This window comes from Propithecus coquereli, unplaced genomic scaffold (assembly GCF_000956105.1).
Source record: "Propithecus coquereli isolate 6110/MARCELLA unplaced genomic scaffold, Pcoq_1.0 Scaffold229, whole genome shotgun sequence".
In the NCBI taxonomy this organism is placed as follows: domain Eukaryota; kingdom Metazoa; phylum Chordata; class Mammalia; order Primates; family Indriidae; genus Propithecus; species Propithecus coquereli.
In genome coordinates, this window is record NW_012147830.1 from 367482 (window position 1) to 390374 (window position 22893).

Here is a 22893-nt window from a genome sequence, read left to right on the forward strand (position 1 = left end):
AGATTTCAATTTAGAAGCTGAAACTATAAAACTCCTAGAAGAAAACATAGGGGTAAACCTCCAGGACCTTGGGTTTGGCAATGGATTCTGAGAAATAACACAAAAGTACAAGCAACAAAAGAAAAAAATTTATACTTTATAAAAATTAAGAACATTGTGCATCAAAGGCCATTATCAAGAAAGTGAAAAGACAACCTAACACAACGGGAGAAAATATTTACAAATCATACATCTGATAAGGGACTTGTAACCAGAATATATAAAGAACTCTTAGAACTCAACAGAAAAGACAATCAAATTCAAAAACAGGCAAAGGACTTGAATGAACATTTCTCCAAAAAAGATACATCAATTCCCAAAAAGCATATGAAAAGACACTCAACATCATTAGTTGTTAGAAAAATGCAAATCAAAACCATAATAAAATATACTTCATACCCATGAGGATGGCTACAATTACGGGAAAAATCAGAAAATAGTAAGTGTTGGTGAGGATGTGGAGAAATTAGAACACTTGTTCATTGCTGGTGGGAACGTACAATGATGTAGCCACTGTGGAGAACAATTTGGTGGTTCCTCAAAAAGGTAAACATGGAATTATCATATGATCCAGCATCCTGAGTATATACCCAAAAGAACTGAAAACAAGCACTCAAATACTTGTATAGGAATGTTCATAGCAGCACTATTCGCAATAGCCAAAAGAGACAAACGGATAAATAAAATGTGGTATAGACATACAATGGAATATAATTCAGCCATAATATTAAAATGCTACATGCTTCATTCTACTATGTGGATGAACCTCAAAAACATTATGCTGAGTGAAAGAAGCCTGACACAAAGTTTCCCCTGTTGTACGATTCCATTTATATGACATATTAAGAATAAGAAATCCATAGAGACAGAAAACAAATTGGTGGTTGGCAGGGGCTTAGGAGAGCGGTTGTGGGGAGTGACTTAGCACTCAAAGGAAACCCACAGGTACAGGGTTTCCTTTTGAGGTGATAAAAATGTTTTGGAACAAGATAGAGCTGATTGTTCCACAACATAGTGAATGTACTAAATGCAACTGAACTCTATATGGGTCGAACATCCCTCTGAAAATCCAAAATCCGAAATGCTCCAAAATCCGAAACTTTGTGAGTGCCAATATGACACCACAAGTAGAAAATTCCACACATAAGTACTTAACACAAACTTTGTTTCCTGCACAAAATTATAAAAAATGTTGTATACCTTCAGGTTATGACTATAAAGTGTATATGAAACATAAATGAATTTGGATCCCATCCCCCAAGATATTTCATTATGCATATACAGATATTCCAAAATCCAAAAAAATCCAAAATCCAAAACACTTACGGTCCTAGGCATTTCGGATAAGGGATACTCAACCTATACTTTAATATGGTTAATTTTATGTTATGTGAATTTTACCTCAATAAAATTTTTTAAAGTAAAGAAAAAAATGACAACAACCATGCCCTTGCCCCTCTCCCAGATACTATTACCAACCTTGGGCTCATGACCACCTCTGTGGGGCCACCTCCGTGCGAATGGGCGACAGTCCCCACAAACACTCAGGTTAGTCCTTTAGTGCTAAGCCAGTCCTGAGGGGGCAGGGAGCACAGTCTATTCCTCCCCTACCATTTACTGGGGTTTGAGAAAAAGTCAAACATCCCAGGCCAGTTCTTGATCCCCTGTGTCCCCTCCCACAGCCCTCTGTTGGTCAGGTCTTGGATGTCACACACAGGACTGGCTACATAATTTGCAGAGCCTGTGCAAAATGAAATTTTGGGGCCCTCTGTTAAAAAATTAAGAATTTCAAGGTGGAGATGGCAGAACATTTAGCGCCCTTCTGAGCACGGGGTCCTCTCTGCACAGGTCACATGCCCTGGAGACGCCCCCATCCCTGTCTCCTGATCTTTGCTCCATTGCTGCTTTATTGCAGTATAGAAGACTCCCTCTCTGATGATGATGATTGCTCGCACCCTGCCTGAGTTGCCTTGGGCCACTCTGCTGTCCTTACAGAGCCATCTTCTGAAGCCAGATCAGTTGAGGGTCCTCCCAGCCTGTCCCCTCTCACAGCCTCTCTGGCTTTGCTGGGGACTCAGTTTGTCTGAGCCCACAGTGGGCCCTGCAGTATCTTGGCTGCCAAGAGCTCACTTACACCAACGGGAGCAAGCATGGCAGGACCACAGCCATGGACCAGCAGAGGGGGGCACGACCTGATGACCTGTAAGGCCCCCTAAAGCCCTGAGTTTCCAGATTTAATCAAGGCAGACACATACTGTTACCCCTGTTTTCACAGATGAGCAAACTGAGACTCAGAGAAGGTAAGTGACTTCAGTAAGGTCACACAGATGGTTAAGAATTTCATTTTAAGCACAAATGTAACTTAGGAAAACTGATGACATTTATCGATTTTACTTTTGGTAATATTGGCACATATATAGTTACCTGCTAGGACTCTGTTAAGATCAGTACTTTTTCTTTTTTTTAAATAGTTTTGCTGGCTGAGTTTCAGTTTCATTTTCTTTCTATCACTTAAGTTTCAGTTCTGTTTCTCAGGATACTCTTTCCCTTTTAGTGATATTATCTGATCTTGTTTGTTATAATTGTTCCTTTGTGTCCTTTAACCTGATTAAAAGAAACCAGTTATTCTAGGGCAGATGTTCCCAAACAGGAACTTTAAACAGATTTAAAGCTTAGTACCATGCCAATTTATTCTAGCATTGAGCAAAATGCATCTACTTTACTAGATCATAAATTTGCCTAATAGCTGCTTAGTATTTATGTGTTCATGGCTTGATTTACCCTATCTGTAATTCCTTGATGTGGAAAGGCCACTAAGAATTTGTGACACCCTGACCAGCCTACCTTGAAAGACCCCCTACCTAGTATTTCTGCCCTTACCTGGAGATAGGATTGATTCAGAACTTCCTGAATTAACTAGTATTCTGGCCATAAAGTAGAAGAAAGGAACCTATAATCCCTTCTGTTCATTCGGTTCATTCTCAGCTCTGCAGAAATCCAAACTGTCCTGGGCTCCACAGGACCACAGAAAAACTAGGAAGTTTGAGAAAGGGATTAAAAATAGCAACGAAGTGGTTAGATCACCCGCCAGACTTGACAACACTTAGGGAAAAAAGGATCGAACTATTTAGATAACCACACATACTTCAGACACTAAATCACTAAGATATTTTAAACTCTAAAAAATTTCTGCTTGAAACTTAAATCCTTGATGCCCCCATATTTGAAATTATGTTCTTTTTTATGCCAAAATTAATATATGCTCAATTTTGATGATTTGGAAAAGAGAAAAAGACAGAAAAAGAAAACAATCTAAGTGGCAATCCAGTCATGAAAAGGTAACTCATCTTAGCATTTTGGCATATTCCCTTCAATTTCTTTTTTCTACTCATATTTTTGTATATTCTTTTGACCATGTTATATATACATTTTATATCCTGATTTTTTCCACTTATTTCCCTGTGTTGCTGCAAGTTTTACCAACTACATTTACATAATATTCTCTCACATATATAATGTATTTGCCCACTAACTTATTTTTGAACATGAATATTACAATTTATCCTATTATGAACATGTTTGTTCACATTTGCATATAAATATGTTTGCATATAAAGCTTTTTTATTTTTACTTTTTAATTTAGGATTATTTCCTTAGGATACATTCTCGAAAAACAGGTGAACTAAAAAGTACAAAAAATTATAAGATTCTTGATACATATTATCAGGTTACTGTACAAAACAGTTATAGCAGTTTATACTCTGGAGTAGCCCATGTAATGTAAATATTCCTGGTAAAATCGGCTACTTAAAGTTGTCTGAAGCAAATACTCTGTTAAAAGTAGTTTGCCATATGTCTAACTTGTACTAAAAAGTTCTTTATTTTATTGCTGTCTCTGCATGGTTTTTTAGCAGCTCACTAATGTGACCATATTTGAATTTAAAAGCCAAGCTTTAGTCAGTGTGTTTATTTGACACAGAGGCATAAAAAGAAGTATAAAATGTGGTCCACATCCCATAGGATAGACAAGAATTATACACAGAAAAAGTTGGGGGAGAAATATGGTTGCTGAACTGGGTGGTAAGTGCTACAACAGCTAAGAGGGAGATGAGACCCATGTGTACAGGAACGGTTGGGGAAGACGAGTTATTGTCTTCTGGAAGTGGTGGAACCTGACATCGAAGAATGCTAGGGCTTAGATGAACACAGAAGAGGAGAGAAGGGCCTTCTAGACTGGCAGAACAGCATCACAAAGACTGTTCATCATTATGTTGGAAAATACAAAGACAGTAGGCTAAAATTTCCAAGTGACGTGGACCATATTTGTTCACTAAATTCTGATGTGCCATCTCCTGATTTGTATTCAAAGTCAGACCCCATACATTCATATAATTTTAGAGCCATGAAAGACCTTAGCAATCACTCAGCCCAATACCGTCCACATCCTACATTTTGCAAAGGAGGAAGTGGACACGAGTGAAGGATTAAAAGTTTTATGTCCTTATTCCCAGGGCAGTGCTCTTTCTGTGGTCCCTTAGTACTAATCTTATTCACTCAGATACACCATATGGAAGTCTACAGAGACCAAGATTATTTAAAGCTTTATATGGTGTTATATTTGTATGCTCTAACAGAGAGACAGAGAGAGAGAGAGAGAGAGAGAGAGAGAGAGAGAAAGGAAAAGAACACAAAGCCTGGGAAAATAGCAGAGGGGAAAATTCCAGGTAGGAGTGATTATGTAGATTTCAAGAGGTATCTGAGTTTTTAATAGCTTCAAAGTTTAGTTCCATGCCTATATTAGGTTATTTTGTGTTAAGTGATTAAATGGTATAATTAACTATTGGGACATTTGTGTCTTGCATACTGAAGTATATTTAAAGAAAATTTACAAATATAATCATCATATAAATTAAACTTTTTCTTGAACCCTTATTACATGGAAGTCACCCTGTTAAATTTTATAAGGAATGCACTAAATGAGGAGGATGTACCCCCAAGTAACTCATAATATAACTTAGGAAATAAGATACACTTAGGCAACACTTAACAATGGGGATATGTTCTGAGAAATGTATTATTAGACAATTTCATCATTGTGCAGACATCATAGAGTGTACTTACAGAAATCTAGATTGTATAGCCTACTACACACCTAGGTTGTATGTGACCAAGGAGCCCATTGCTCCTGGGCTACAAACCTGTGCAGCATGCTACTGTGCTGAATACTGTAGGCCACTGTAACACAATGGAAAGTATTTGTGTATCTAAACATATCCAAACAGAAAAAAGGTAAAAATACAGTATTATAATTTTATAGGACCACTGTTGGTCTGTCGTCAAACAATACGTCGTTATGTGGCACATGACTGTATAGAAACACATATGCAAAATATTTTGGTACAGATAATTTTTACATAACTTCTATTACCTCATCGGTGTCTCAGAAAGAGGGGGGACTCAATACATATTTGCTAAACCAGCAGAGGAAGGAAGGAGGAAAAGACCAGTGCCAAGTAGAAGAGCAAGGGGAAAGCCCCTGAAAGAGTGTCGATGTGAGCTGGGTCCTCGAGGGTGGCTGATGTGTGGAATTGGGAGGAGATGAGAAACATTCCAGAGAAGGAATAAAACAAACCTAAAGGGCCTATTCTCAGCAATTTAGATAAACATGTTCTCTGATGGCTAAAAATTAACTTTCCCGAACAGATAAATATGGTATAACCAGGCACATAGCATAAAATAGCATGACCATATCATAATATAAACATACATCTACACATAGCATAAAATTAGTAGTACACCTCACCAAGAGATAGTTTTGGGGCAAGAGAAAAAAGTATATTCTAAAAGATAGCATTGAAAAATAAATACATTATTTATCCTCAAAAAAAAAAGAAAACAACCAAAATCATGAACTAAAAAATTTTTCCCAATCATAATGCTATAGACTAGAACAGTCAGAGATGGAAAGTATACTATCTCCTGAAATTTCTCAGAGATATTATTGATTAAGATCACATAGTAGCAAAATACTGATAGATGCCAATGCTCTCCCTGTGTAAAAGACATGTAAGCTCAGTTCTGTGTGATTACACTGGGGCAAAGGTATTGCAAGCATACACAGATCACTCACTTTGCACAGAATACCTTTGCCACCAATAATCCTTGGAACCCTCTATACATAAAAGAATTAGAGCCATTATTTTAGGCACTAGTCTCTACAGTATAAAGGCTTTCTTTCCTCTTTTGAGAATTTTAAACCATAAGGAAAGACATGTATTAATACTATACATGTTGACCACATGTAAAGAGATGCAGAACACATGTAAAGATGCAGAACACATGTAGTTTTTATCATAATTTTCTTTCTCCCTTAAAAGCATTTGTGGTTTTTGAATGAAAAGGGGCCTAATCATTATTTAATCCAAATCCTGAAAATTGTTTGTAGATATATGATCACTATAGCATAAAGGATAGGATAAGAGGGAAGTGTTTACCATGAGCAGTGGTAGATGAACCTATATATTATATTACAAGGTTTCTACATTTTGCATGAAGTAGAAACATTAACTAAAGTGACTGAAAAGTTAAGGATATATATTGTATCCTTACGGAAACCAATAAAAAAAAAAAAGGGCAGGATTACCAGAATGGTTGAGGAAGAAGCATGGCAAATCCTTTCCCCAAAAAGCAATAATAAAATTAGATAAAATTATCAAAAACAACCATTCCAGTATTCTATAAATTGGCCAAAGCCATACAACAAATTGAGAAGAATTTATTCAAGGAAAACTACTGAACTTCAGTAAGTTCAGTGGGGGTCTGTGGTGTTTTCGCCTGGGGCTGCTCCTATCCATTCCCTTCCCCCAGCTCCATAGTGTGACAGCTCTGCCACGGTAGAATAGTAGGTCATGGGAGGTTGAGGTCAGAGGGCGCTGATTTTATCTGGGGCAGAGATTGAAAAAAAACCTATCTCAGGAACATTGTCAAAAACAATAGGGATCTCAGTGGCAAACAATCAGAAAAGTCCAGTATTGCAGCTAGCCTGAGGTTGCAACACTGGTTGGGGCAAGCAACACACCAGCAGACCAGCCAGAAATTTAACAATGTGATCTGGGGACTGAGACATCTTAGGCTCTGATAAGCTCTCACATATCCCTGGGGGGGTCTATAAGACTGCCTGCATGTGCATGATTGTGCACATGCATGGTAGAGAACAGAGATGGCCTTAGCTAGCTACATAGCTAGCTGAATATGAAGCTTTGTGACAGTTATTAAAAGCAGGGGGTAAACTTGTAAATGGCCTAGACACCGAATGTGATCTTCACTAAAATACAAATTTATCAGTAAAGGGTAAAAGCTTTATTAGATTAAGGTGTTTAAGCACAACTTCTAACCAATTACTGGCTGACCATTAAGCTATGCCTTTATGACAACAATAAAAACAACAACATTAATAATAAAAACTGAGCAGAAACATCAGTAGCTGCATGTTGTGAGGAAGCCAGATTCCGCAGAATTAGTCCAGGCAAGTCCCTAAGCAACAAGCAAAACAGCAACGGTAACAACCTACAGTTGAGGAGGATCAGCTTTCAAAGTTGCTGCAGTATATTCTCTAAAATATTCAGTTTTCAAGAAAAAATTATGAGACATGAAAAGAAACAGTCAGTGTGACCCACACACAGTGGGGGGCGGAGAGAGAAGCAGTCAATAGAGATCATCCCTTAGGAGGCCCAGATGTTGAATTTAGCAGACAAAGATCAAATATTTTCAAAGAACTAAAGGAAACAATGTCTAAAGAGTTAAATGAAAGGATGACAGCAATATGTCATCAAATAGAGAATACTGATGAAGAGACAGAAATTATTAAAAAGAACCAAATGGAAATTACGGAGTGGAAAAGTACAATAAATGAAATGTAAAATTCATTAGAGGAGCTCAATAGCAGATTTGAGATGGCAAAAGAGGAGTCGGTGAACTTGAAGGTAGATCAAGAAGGTAGATTATTTCATCAAAGAACAGAAGAAAAAAATGAGAAAAAATAAACAGAGCTTCAGACTTGAAGGATACCCTGTCTATAAGGGGAGTACTAGAATGAAAAGAGAGAAAGGAAGGTGCAGAGAAAATATTTGAAGAAATAATGGCTGAAACTTCCTGATTTGATGAAAAACTTAATCTCTGCATTCAAGCAGCTCAGCAAATTCCAAACAGGATAACTACCAACACATCATAGTTAAGTCATGGTCAAACTGCTGAATGCCAAAGACCATTGCTGGCTTTGCTATCGCCATTTTGAAATTCTTAATTTCTGAACAAGGGACCTCACGTTTTCATTTTGCACTGAGTTCTGCCAAAGATAAAGAGAAAATCATGAAAGCGGCAAGATAAAAATGGCTCATGATATAGAAGAGGACCTACAATAACAACTGATGTTTCACCAGAGTGAAGGCCAGAAGGCAGTGGGATAACTGATTAGAAGAACTGAAGAAAACACCCAGACCTGTCAACCCAAAATTCTATATTCAGCAAAACTATCCTTTGGCAATAAAGGCAAAATAAAGATATTCCCCAAAAAACAAAAACTGGGAGAATTTGTTACTAGCCAACTTGCCTTACAAGAAGAAATACTAAAGGAGGTATTGAGGATGAAAGGAAACGACAGTAGATGGTAACTCAAATCCACATAAAGAAATAGAGCACTCCCAAAGGTGGTTTATGTAAGTATAAATATATATGTAACTATTAAAGACAGTATAAATATTTTTTCTGTTTTCTTCAGTAATTGAAAATACAATTATATGAAACAATAATTATAAGACTGTACTGTTGGGCTTATAAAAGATAAAGATGTGATATAGATAATAACAGCACTAAAAGGGAGGGACGGAATGAAGCTACTTGAGCAAGGAAATGCTCCAAACATTAACTCAACCCACATGAAGAAATGAAAACACCAAAAATGTCAAATAATAGAGATTTAAATATTTTACCTTAAATATTTGATAAGAACCACTAGACAGAAAATCAGCAAGGATGTAGAAGACTAGAGCAACACTATCAACCAACTTTACTTAACTGATATCTATAGAACACTCCACCCAACAACAGCAGAATTCTTTTCAAGCACATATGGAGCCTTCTACAGGATAGGCCATATGCTAGGAAGTCTCCATGAATTAAAAAAATAAAGGATTAAAATATCACAAAGTTTGTTTTCTGAAAACAATGGAATTAAATTAGAAATCAATAACAAAAGGAAATTTGGGAAATCCACAAGTATTTGGAAATTAAACCACACAGGTCTAAATAACCCATGGACCAAAGAAGAAAAAACAAGGAAAATTAGAAAATATTTTGAATGGAATGGAGAAAAAAGTATCAAAATGCATGGGATGCAGCTAAAACAGTACATATAGGAAAATTTATAGCTTTAATCACAATCACACCTTCAGTAGAAAAGAATAATAATCCCAAATCAATAACCTAAATTTCCATCATAACAAACTAGAAAACCAGTAAACTAAATCCAAAGCAATCAGAAAGAAGGAAATAAAGATCAGAGAGGAAATAAATGAAATAGGAAACAGAAAAGCAATAGAGAAAAACAATTAAATTAAAAGTTGATTCTTTGAAAACATTGAAATATTGGTGAAACTTTAGCTTGACTGATGAAGAAAAAAAATTGAGAAGACACAAATTACCAAAGACAAGAATGAAAGAGGGGATATCACTATTGACCTTACAGAAGTAAAAAGGGTTGTATAGGAATACTATGAAGAACTTTGCGATAACAAATTAGACAACTTAGATGAAATGTACAAATTGTTAGAAAGATAAAAATTACCAATACTGATTCAACAAGAAATAGAATATCTGAATAGATGTATACCAAGTAAAGAAATTGAATTCATAGTTTTAAATATTCCCACAAAAATATCCCAGGCTCATTTATTTTCACTGGAGGATTATATAAATCATTTAAAGAAGAAATAATACCATCCTTCATAAACTCTTTTGGAAAAAAGAGGCAGAAGAAATATTTCTCAAGTTATTCTATGAGACCTATATTAACCTGATACCAAAACCAAAGACATCAAAAGAAAACTACAGACCAATGTCCCTCATGAGGATTGATGCAAAAATCCTCAAGAAAGTATTAGCAAACTGAATCCAGTGACATATAAGAAGGATTCAACATTATTATCTAGTGGGATTTATCCCAGGAATGCAAGGTTGGTTTAACATCAGAATTATCATTTAATATAATATACCATATAATAGAATAAAGTACAAAAAAACACATAAACATCTCAACAGACTCATAAAAAGCTTTGGATAAAATCCAACACCCTTTCATGATAAAAACCAAAAACCCAATTCTCACCAAACCAGGAATGGAAAGGAACTTCTACAATCTAAGGAAAGGGCATGTGCAGCTAACATCATACCCAATGGTGAAAGACTGAATTTTTCTCCTAAGATTGGAAATAAAGCAAGGATGTCAGCTCTCACGACTTCTATTTGACATTGTACTAGAAATACTAGCCAGTGCAATTAGGGAAGAAAAAAGGAGGCATACTGATCAGAAAGCAAAAAGTAAAACTGTATTTACAGACTCATGATCCTGTGTGTAGAAACTTTAAAGAATGCACACACACACAACTACTAGAATAAATGGGTCAGCAAAGTTGCAGGATACAAATTTAATACCCAAAATCAATTTTATCTCTGTATATTAGCAATGAACAATCTAAAAATAAAATTAAGAAATACATAAAGTGAAAAATGTAGCACCCCCAAAACTTCAGTGTAATATATACTCTGCAAAAATCACAGAAAAATATTGGAAGTTAATTTTATGGTAGCTACCTGACGGTAGTGAAATTATAGCTAATTTAAAATTTTGTCTTTATTAATCAAGATTTTAACAGTGAACATGTATGTCTTTTATAGTCAGAAAACAAATGGTAAATGGTAACAAATGATTATTTTAAACTCTTTAACTGAAAGTAATTCATGCTATTTAGGCAGTGTAGTGGTTGAAACATAGCTGTGGGGTGACCAAACAGGGTTTAAATAATCTCAGTCAATTTCTGGTGTGAGATCTTGGGCAAACACCTTAACCTTCCTCATGTATAAAATGGCATGTATCTTAAGAATGTTATGAAGACTAATGGTAACTGTGTATGAAGTGGTTAGTACAATGGCACTTACTTCAGGACTCAATAAATAGTCATGATTGCCATTGCTTTTGCTCCGTGTAGGGATTCTTAAGCTTTGCTGTGGGGAAATGATTCTTTTCTCTGGGCCGCCAGTTCCTTGCTCTGTCTGACTTCTTCAGGTCAATGGCATAGGGAACACTCTGGCCAATAAGGATCAGGTGGAGATGGAGATCATCACTGTAACTCTACAGCTCTACGTTCGAGCCATTCGATTGCTGCATGACATCAGCTCTCAGGGTCGCTGCTCTGGTTCACAGACAGGATATGCTAGAGAGATGAGTTGTGGTATAGCCATTACTGGAGTTGTCCCAAATGGGGAGCAGAAGCTAGGATGGTCCCACAGTATGGTTTCCTTCCTTGCTATTCGACATAAAATGCTTGTGAGACTTGCAGCTAGAAGACTAGGTGTGGATGCAGACAGGGTGCTGTGGGAGGGCTTTTTGAGAACTGCTCATGTACGAGTCTGAATTTAGCACCATGCAGTCATCTCCATGTGGCTGCCTGCTTATCCCCAACTGAAGCCCGAGACTCCTCAGAAGTCAAAGGTTAGGAAATGACAATTCAGTCAAATTTCTTTGATCAATTCTAAGCCTTCTAGCATCATCATCCAAAGCCTTCTGATAGAACTGAAATAGGCGGGCAGGTCACCAAATTTCATTAGCAATGATGACATATATCGCAAACTCACTAATCTTATGCAAGCACAATTAAATCTGAAAAACAAACTAGACCTACGTAGAAAGAGTCCTAATGTGTGGATTTAGCTTACATTTCCAATAAAATAAAACTATACTATACCTTTTAAAACAGCACGATAGTTGGGACTTACAATGAAAATCCTTTAAAGGTTGTAAATGTTGATGGAACATTTTAAAAGCAAATAGTGCATGCAGGAAAAATAAACTTTGACTTGAAGTTTAATAGCAAAATTAATGTTTTTGAATATTTCAAGTATGGTCAGACTATAAAACCAGTGTTCTGATGTGTAGATAAGCTCTGAGATAAATGTGGTAAGAGTAAGGTTTTATTTAGATTATATTTGCTTAGCTTGTATCCACACATAAACTGTTGAAAGATGAAAAAGAATACAAACATATTTGTACATCCTAAAAAAACTGGCTGGTTTTTAAGTGAATAGTTTTTGGATGAACTAAAGAAATTCCCCATTTATTTTATCATAATTTAAACATTTTTGTTTTAAAAGTACATTTTTAAAAAAATAATTTGTTGTTTATGAGGTTTAAGTAAGAGTCTTTAGTATGTATTTCCCTGTTTACATAAAGGTTTGTAACCAGCCCTCTAAAGTTGATAAGTAATATTTAAAATTGTAGAGTTCATTTTTAAAAATGCTTTCAACAATTTTTTTTTAAATAAGGAAGAACAGTATTCTTGAAATAGTATTGTTTCAGATCTAAATAATTATTAAATTTATAAATTAAATTTTATATTAAATTTAAATTAAATTTTATATTAAATTTATAAATTAAAATGATGTCAAAGAACAAGAATAGCAGGCTGTTCAAGTCATCATACGTAGCTGAGCTTGTTTATCTCAAATTGATAAGATTCAGGGGGACTGACCCATCTGCCTAAACTTAAAAGGGACTGATAAGCCAGAATGTCAATGTACTTACTTACAACATGGAATATCCTTTTCTTGGGAATGGATTATATACTTCCATTCCCCTACAGTTTCTTGTCTCCCAGCATTAAGTCATTGGGAACTGAATTGCTAATCAAAAGATTATTTGGTTCTCAATCAAAGTCACACTGTGAAAATTTGATGGTCTCAGATTTTTCCTGGGGGTGAGGAAAAAGCCCAAAGAACTGACTCTTCTCCAGGATAGGGTAGGTCTTTCTAGTGATGGAAAAGCCATGTCCACCCGATACAATAGCTAGTTCCAGTGAAAAGTGCTGCATCAACTTTGACAAATGTATATAATATGATACGTGCAGTCCCCAACCCCTGGTTAGGAACTGGGCTCACAGCAGGAGGTGAGCAGCAGGCAAGCAAGGGAAGCTTCATCTGTGTTTACAGCTGCTCCCCATTGCTTGCATGCTCCCCAGCTCTGCCTCCTGTCAGATCAGTGGCGGCATTAGATTCTCATAGGAGCATGAATCCTACTATAAACTGCGCATGCAAGGGATCTAGGTTGTGCGCTCCTTGTGAGAATCTCATGCCTGATGATCTGAGGTGGAGCTGAGGCGGTGATGCTAGCACTGGGGAGCTGCTGCAAATACAGATTATCATTAGCAGAGAGGTTTGACTGCCCTGAGACCATAATAAATCAATTGCTTGCAGACTCATATCAAAACCCTGTCAGTGAGTGGCAAGTGACAATTAAGTTGCATCTGATGGCAGGCTTTAAGTCAGAATCTGACACTTATTTTAGTCTGTACATGACCCACCCATTATTTTATTTACCACTTACATCTGCACCTCTTTCTCACACTGTGCACTTGTCTCAGTCACAGTTTTGGTAAGCCCACAAGCTAACCCTAGCACAAATGAGTAAAAAACGTATGTCACTGGAGAGCTTCTTTGAAAAGGGGGAAAGATTCAATCATGAGAGAGCAGAAGACTCTAAGACTGCCAACAAAATGAAAGCTGCATTTAAAAGAAAATACCAAGATTCCTACTTAAATTATGGGTTCATTGCAACAGGTGATTCATATTTTCCAAGCCCACCTTGTATAATATGTGGCAACCAGCTAACCAAGGAAGCTGTGAAAGCTTCAAAACTGCTTTGCCATGTGGAGACCAAGCACCCTGCATTAAAAGACAAGCCTTTGGAGTTTTTTGAAAGAAAAAAACATGAACACGAAGAATAGCAGCAATTATTGAAGGCCACCACTTCATCCAATGTGTCTGCACTGAGAGCATCATTCTTCGTGGTTAACCAGATTGCCAAAGCTAAGAAGCCCTTTACTATTGGTGAAGAGTTGATCCTGCGGGCTGCTAAGGACATTCACCATGAACTTTTAGGAGAGGCTGCAGTTCAAAAGGTGGCACGTGTTCCTCTTTCGGCTAGCACCATAACTAGATGAATTGATGAAGTAGCATGGGATATTGAGGCGCAATTGTTAGGTTTAATAAGTCACCGTGGTACACAATCCAGGTTGACGAGTCTACTGATGTTGACAACAAGGTAACGATGCTGGGTTTTGTGTGATATGTTTTTCAGAAGGATGTACATGAGGATATGTTATGCGCACTTTTGTTGCCAACCAACACCACAACTGCAGAACTATTCAAGTCTTTGAATGATTACATATCAGGAAAACTGAACTGGTCATTTTATATCTGTATTTGCATGGAGGGAGTGGCTGCCATGACCGGATGGCTTTCTGGTTTCACTACTTGGGTCAAGGATGTTGCTTCTGAATGTGAGTCTATGCACTGTGTCACCCATAGAGAAATGCTGGCTAGCAAAAAAATGTCACCCAAACTAAACTATGTTTTGCAAGATGTGATTAAAATTATCAACCACATTAAAGTACATGCCCTTAACCCACATCTGTTCTCGAAGCTCTGTGAGGAGATGGATGCAGAGCACACACGTCTTCTTTTACACACAGAAGTGAGATGGCTTTCTAAAGGTAGATCACTGGCCAGTTTTTGAGTTACAAGAGCTGCCCCAGAGATTTCTTTTAGAAACACAGTCAGCACTGGCAGCACATTTCAGTGACACAAAATGGGTCGCAAAACTTGCTTACTTGTGTGACATGTTCAACCTGCTCAATGAACTCAATCTGTCACTTCGGGGCAGAACGACAACTGTGTTCAAGTCAGCAGATAAAGTGGCTGCATTCAAAGCCAAACTGGAAGTATGGGGCAAAGAGTGAACATTGGGATTTCTGACATGTTTCAAACATTAGCAGAACTTTTGAAAGAGAGAGAGCCAGGGCCTTCTTTCTCCCACCTGGTGCATGATCACCTATCTCAGCTTTCAAAATAGTTTGAGTATTACTTCCCAACAACAAAAGACTGATGAACTGGGAAGGGATGGATCCGCGACCCATTTGTGATTAAGCCAGATGAATCAACTTTGTGCTAGAAGAGGATCAACTACTTGAGATCGCAAATGACAGTGGCCTTCCAAGTATGTTTGAGACAACTTCAAATCTCCAGATGTTCTGGATTAAAGTCAAGGCAGAATATTCTGAGATTGCCACAAAAGCATGGAAAAGCCTGTTTCCATGTCCAACATTCTACCTTTTCAGAGCAGGGTTTTCTGTAGTGACAGCAACCAAAAGATTACTGAGTAGACTGGACATAAGCAACACACTTCGGGTGTCACCATCTCCCACCACCCCCAGATGGGACCATCTAGTTGCAGGAAAACAAGTGCAGGTCCATGGAAAACACCCTGGTCCATGGAAAAATTGTCTTCCATGAAACCAGTCCCTGCTGTCAAAAAGGTTGGGAGCTACTGCACTATACTGTCCGTTTTTCCTATTTTAGATTCCAAGCATTAGTTAATTAAGAGAATTTAATTATAATGTACTCCACCATGATTTCATATAGTTTGGTTCCAGAGTGATTGTTTTGCAGCTTTCTTTGGGAACGTTTCTGTCTGAGGATGACATTGCTTGGACTTGGCTATGTCTCAGGTTTCCTTTATAACACATTGACAAACTGACACTCGGGACACCTTTAGACTCTCAAGCCGTTACAAGTTGATTCTAACCAGCTTCACTCTTTAATTTTTTGAAATGTCTATATACTGAAGTAACACGTTCAGAAAACCAGTTCTTCTTTAAGCTTTTAAGCTCCCTTTATAAATCTTTTTTTTTTTTTGAGACAGACTCTCTCTCTGTTGCCCGGGCTAGAATGCCATGGTGTCAGCCTAGCTCACAGCAACCTCAAACTCCTGGGCTCAAGCAATCCTACTGTCTCAGCCTCCCGAGTAGCTGGGACTACAGGCATGTGCCACCATGCCCGGCTAATTTTTTTGTAAATATTTTTAGTTGTCCAGTTAATTTCTTTCTATTTTTTTGGTAGAGACGGGATCTCGCTCTTGCTGAGGCTGGTCTCGAACTTCTGAGCTCAAACGATCCGCCCGCCTCAGCCTCCCAGAGTGCTAGGATTACAGGCGTGAGCCACCGCGCCCGGTCTATAAATCTTATTATTCTAATTTAGGTGTTGTGTTAAGGGGACTTTGATGAAATGTTTTGTCCCATTTACAAAACTAGGTAATTAAACTTTAAATGTGTTAAACTGCATTCATATATTTAACATATTATTTTTCATTCATCCTGTGGATGTGTATTTGTGATCTTCAATTTTTCTACTTTACTTTGAAAAAAAAATCACACCTACTGAAAGGTAAAATGGTACAATGTTCGCCCATATACCCTTCACCTAGATTTGCCTATTATTAATATTTTCCCACATTTGCTTTATTTCTGTCTATATAAATTTTTTTCTGAGCCATTTGGAAATAAGTTGTAGATACCATGCCATTTCATCCTTCAGTGCTGTAGCATATACCTCTTGAAAACAAGGACATTTTCCTATATAACCACAATGTCATTATCTCACCTACCAAAGTTAGCATTGATATAATTAGTCCATATTAAAATTTACTTAACTTACCTAATTATTCCCAAAATGTCTTAGAGGTTCTTTAACTATCTGGGGTCTAATCATAGATTATGAATTGCATTTGGTTGTCATGTCTCTTTAGTTTTCTTTAATCTAGAATAGTTCCCTGCCTACGTGTGTTTTCTTGGCATTGATATTTTTGAAGATTCAGGCCAGTTTTCTCATATAATGTCCCACAATCCAGATTTGTCTTATTTTCCCATGATGAGATTCCGCTTAAACATTTTGGCAAGAAAACTACAAATATTGTATACTTCCAATGGCATCCATGACATGGGGAACAATATATTAGATTGTCCCACTACTGATGATAGTCATTATGACCACATGGTTAAGGAGATACCCTTCAGATTTATCCATGTAAAAGTACCTTTTCTCCTTTTTAATTGAGGTGATACTTTGAGAACACGTGAATGTTTCATTTCTCAACAACAGTGCACCCAATGGTGAAAAAGCCTGAACTGATTATTACATTTGGTGGTTGCAAAATGATACTTTTCTCATTCTTTCTAAATTTTTCAGCTGGCATTCTTCTGTAAAGAATTTTTTTTTTTCTCTGTACCCTCCCCAGCCTCTTTTTCTTTGACAATCCCTATGGACTTGGATTTTTTTTTTTATTCAAAGATACTATCTTATTCTTTTTGATACTCAAATTTTGCCAGATTTGGCCACTGGGGGCCCCTCCAAATTGGCTCATGTGTCCTTTGACATGTCCCAGTCATTCTCTCATTCTCAACCAACTGCAAAAGTATCAGATTTCCTGATTGGTTTACTGATCAAGATCTATTCTGGGCTCTGGCAAAGGTATCCTGCAAGCCACACAGGGTCTTTGGGAGAAGGCTAGATACGTGAACAAAATCAGGCTTCTTTTAGAAAGGCAAAGGGATGGTGGGTTGAAGCTGGGCTGACAATCAACAGCTCAGTAATTTGATGCAACCATGTATCTCAAGAAACATGAATCAGCAAATTCCATTCCAGAAGACACTGCTGGAGCAGTGGTTATTTTTCTGTGTAGCAAACCAACCTTCAGGAACTTCAATTCTATCTCTCCATGAGTCTCTAGAAGTCAGTGTTGTCTTTTAGGGGGACAGGCCTTGCCTTTTTGAACAGTTGAGCAAGACACCTATGTGCAGAGGTCCCACAGAACCAGGGGGCTTAGTTAAGGACCTCTACCATGGCAAGTACCTAACATCAGCCAATTCATTAATTTTTTTTTTTAAAAAGATGGGGTCTCACTATGTTGCCCAGGCTGGAGTGCAGTGGCTATTCATCAGCGCGATCATAGTGATCCTGGGCTCAAGCGATCCTCCCACCTCAGTCTCCCCAGTAGCTGGGACTACAGGCTCGTGCCAGCATGCCCAGCTAGTTTATTAATTTTTAACACAAGCCAGTAGCCTGAGGATTTTCCAAACCAAACCACTTTAGTATCAAGTTTATTTCTGGACAGTCTCCAAAGATTGGTGGGTTTCATGGTTTTTCCAAAAATTTCAATGTATGAATGTAAGAACTTGACAGCCTGGTCAGTCTAAGTTCCTAAGAATCTTTCTGACAAATGGAACCATAATTCCAGGGAGACTCTGAATTCAATCCGAATTCTAGTCTTCCAGAAAAGATGCCATATACCACAGTGCTGGGTACAGATTCCCCGGTCACCAACGGGAATACTGTCACAGTAACAATACAGATAATTTCTATCTCAAATCTGTCTTATAGTGTATTTTTATAAGCTTTACAAAAACTTATCTTTTTAATTTTAATATGCAATTAATTTTTCCTTAAATTGTATATCAATGAATAATTTACCTGTGTTGTTTTCAAGACCTTTAAATCAGCTTTATAAGTGTAATCTTTAAAGGTAGTTTAACATTTAACATCTCTTTAAAAATAAAGGCTATATGCAATCTAACTAAACCAAAATTTATTTTTGTGGTACCTTATACCCATGATAATTTAAGCGATCAAAACTACAAATTAACGTACAATGATTGGACATATGTCAGTCATTTCTCCAGCATCCATGTTTCCTTTCTTCATTCGAAGAGCCCAGATTTCTTTTGGGGGGATCCGTATAGTTCTCAAGAAGCTGACTCACTTCTCTGGCCCCAGTGAGTGATCAAGAATGGGCATGTAACTTCACCCAATTCAACAGAAGTGACTCTCAGGACTAGTCTGACAATGCTGGGACACGTTTTCTCTTCCCTACTAGACATGAACAAGGTTTCAAGTGACCCAGGAGCTTTTGCCATTACTTTTGGTTACTAGAACATTATTCATTCATTTGTTTATTCGACAAACATTTATGAACATCTACTGTGTACCAAATGGGAAAATACAAAATTGAATAAGATATAGCCACTAACATTAAGATATTTATATTCTCCCTGTCTCTACGTCTGTGCATGTGTGTGTATACATATATATATACACACATATATATATATATAACAGAGCCTTGCTCTTCTGCCCAGGCTGGAGTGCAGTGGCACAGTCATAGCTCAGCCTTGAACTCCTGATCAGGGGATCCTCCTCCCTCTGCCTCCCAAGTAGTTGGGACTACAGGTGCACACCACCGTACCTGGCTAATTTTTTAATTTTTTGTAGCAATGGGGTCTCACTATGTTGCCCAGACTGGTCTCGAACTCCTGGCCTCAAGCACTCCTCCCACCTTGTCTTCTCAAAGTGCTGGGATTACAGGTGTGAGCCACTATGTCCAGTAAAATATTTATATTCTAATGGAGGAAACAGGAGGGATCAAATATGTCAATATTCACAAAGACCAAGAGGACAAATTCTTGGAATGGATCAGATTGGCTGCTTCAAGTTATCATCTGAGGTAGAAGCGATGTATCTGGGCATCTTTTTAATGGAGCTGATATCATTAAGTACAGCAGTTGGCCCTGAACCATCAATGCAGTAACCCAGTTGCAAAATGGAGGGTTGCAGTCTCCTCAATCATTAGTGTCTTACTCCAAAGTACAACCTTAACTTGAAACCAGTTTTCTGGTTACCTACAAATATTTGGACAATAATACCAAGTATATTATGGTATAGTATGGTATGTGAATAATACTATCTTTCATTATTAAAGAGGCAAATAAAACAGCATATTGAATTTGCATTATCATCTAGGGATGGGGGTGGTGTGGCTCACGTCTGTAATCCTAGCACTTTGGGAAGCCGGGGCAAGATTTCTTGAGGTCAGGAGTTCAAGACCAGCAAGAGCGAGACCCCTGTTTCTACAAAAAATAGAAAAATTAGCTGGGCAGGGTGGTGCACCCCTGTAGTCCCAGCTACTTGGGAAGCTGAGGCAGGAGGATTGCTTGAGGCCAGGAGTTTGAGGTTGCAGTGAGCTACGATGATGTACTGAACTATGATGACTGCACTCTAGCTCAGGTGACGCTGAGACCTTGTCTCAAAAAAAAAAAAAAAAAAAAAACTACAGACAAGAGACGATAGTACTTTGTGTCCTTAAAGATGTTTTTGACAGGATGTATCCCTCTATAAAAGATTTGGATACAAACCACACTTACAATTATCACAACACTATCTAGCCCATCTGATTTGATTTTGTAGGGAATATATATCAGAGGATGTAGAATAGGTCTTCTCCACAGGTAGGGTGGGTAAGAGAAATATCTTCCTAGGGAATCTTATTAGAATTATCAGAGTAATTTTTCCCAGCAAAACATACCCACATCTCACCCTGCGACTTCCATCTGGGCCCCTCCCTTAAAAGTACTGCAGTAGTGCTTTTTTACTCTTATTGAGCATGTTCTCTCAGTTGTCATAGGGTGGAAAAAACACTGAGGCCTGGTCTAGTGAGTTGTAGTGTGGCGAGAAGGCCCTGAAACTGTGCACTGGGGAGTAAACAGCAACTTACCCAGCTGATGGATGATACCTAGAGTCATTAAACAATAGTATATGTCATTTATGTGTATGAGCTTCGATCACTCAATGTTCTAATGCTAGAAGGACAAAAGTCATCATTATCGATTACACATTGAATTCTGGTGTAAAAGGTATGCATCAAGTGTTATGGAGAGTTTATACCAAATGGCTTCTTCTTGCCAAGGAAAATGATCTTTTGCCTGGGTTACATGTAAAAATCAACTTGGAAATAAAGCATCTGCTCACTATACAAACGTCCAGATTTATACAGGTGACTCACTATGAACCTGTGAACATCTAGCAAGATTAATATTCTTATTAGTTGCCTAAAGTATTTCACCCTACGCTTTAGAAAAGTGGGAAGATCCTAGAAGATCCTAGGAAGTTGAGGGTGACAGCTAAAAGGGGCAAGGATTATAAAAAGTCCTTATGAAGTTTTCCCCTGATTGTAAACTACATCCAAAGAATATGAGGAAATAGCAAATTACACGAAAGAATGACTTTCATATATTTTGCTAACCTCCAATATGTTGAAAATAAAATTCTCCCTCTCCCAGTTTTATCGCTGAAACTGATTTAGGTTTCAATTCAACCTTTTCCTGAACTACAAATGAGCTTCTTGGGACATAAAGCTGCGAGATGGACAAAGTTCCAACAGTTTGGGAAAGTTACAGTGTAGTTCTTACTGTCTGACGTACTCTTACTACATAGATGTAGTACTTCTAAATTTAAAACATTAAGAATTTTTTTTTAAAAAACTCATCTTTTTTATTAATCCTCAAAAGAGCTCCCTGAATTTTAAAAACGTGGACTATGTCGCTAAAACAGCAACAGTGTGACAGACATTTTGGAAATCTTTAAATGTTAAAAATGTGACAGAACTTTTTTTTAAAAAAACTTTAAAGCCTGTGAAGGTGATAGCTTATTAAATTCCTCCAGTCACAGGAAATTCACACCAGCACAAGGATTCAAACTGTTTGTGTTAGACACCAAAACGTTATTTAGCAAAGACGTGATGTCCAAACGAAGGAAGCTTTGGGGGGGCTTTTCCTAAACTGTTGAAGAAATAAAAGAGCGTTACAGACCAGAAGCAACCGTTAGGCTGGGGCGTCCCCACCAGCGCGTCCCCTGGGCCCGGTGGCCTCTGCGCACCTCCGCGCCGCGCGTCCCCACCTGCGCACGGTGCGGCCAGCCCCGCGTGGGCGCTCGCTCGGGCCCCCAAACCACCGCCGCAACCCTGCGTCTAGACCCACGTCCCTCATCTGCCGCAGAGTCAACACAACCGCTCCTTGCAGTTTCCCGAGGTGGATGATCCCACCGCTGACTTTCAGACAGTCCGCCAGGCGCTGGAGGATGTGGAGGAGGTCGTCCCGGGGTTCGCGCGCTCAATCCGGCGGCGCTGACGGAGGCGGGGCGGCAGCCGGCGCAAGGTGGCGAAGCAGCGAGGAGCCACTGGTCAAAAGCGGAGCCAGGGCCTTTGGGAAAGGTGAAATCGCCCACTTCCCTCCTCTCACGTGGGCCTTGCACGCTCTTCTCTGCGCTCCAGCACACCTAGCTGCGGCCACACAGTCCCAGCCCGCGTCCCACCCCACGCTCGGAACGACCGGGGTTTAGGACCGCGCAGAGGCCGCCGAGAGGGAGGCGGCCGGGCAGCAGTTGGGCGTGGCTTGTCGGAGAAAGGCAGCCCCTAAGGGCGGGGAGAGCAACGTAATCGTCGGCTGGGAGCGCTGATTGGCTGGGGTGAAGTGCGCGGATCCCGCAAGCGGCTCCGCCCGGGCCGGCCGCTCCCCCTCCTCACCCGGCCGCTCCTTCCGCACCGGCTCGAGAGGGAACCGCTCAGGCACTGCCGCCCCAGCTCAGAGCGGACGACGGAGAGAGGGAGGCGGAAGGAGGACATCCTCGGTCTCTTGCTCCCACCCGCAGCCAGGCTCCGAGAGACGGCGCGGAGCCCAGGAGGAGGAGCCGCCGCGGGCACGCCCCGCCTCCGGCCCGGGAAGACGACGCCAGCGACCCCGCCGGCCAGCCACCGCCCCCCTCGCCGGTCGAGACCCGCCCCCGGCCCTCCCCCGGTGGCATGGAGGGGCCCGGCTCCTGACGGCCGCGCCGCCGCCTCGGCCCGCGCCCCACCTCGCGGCCCC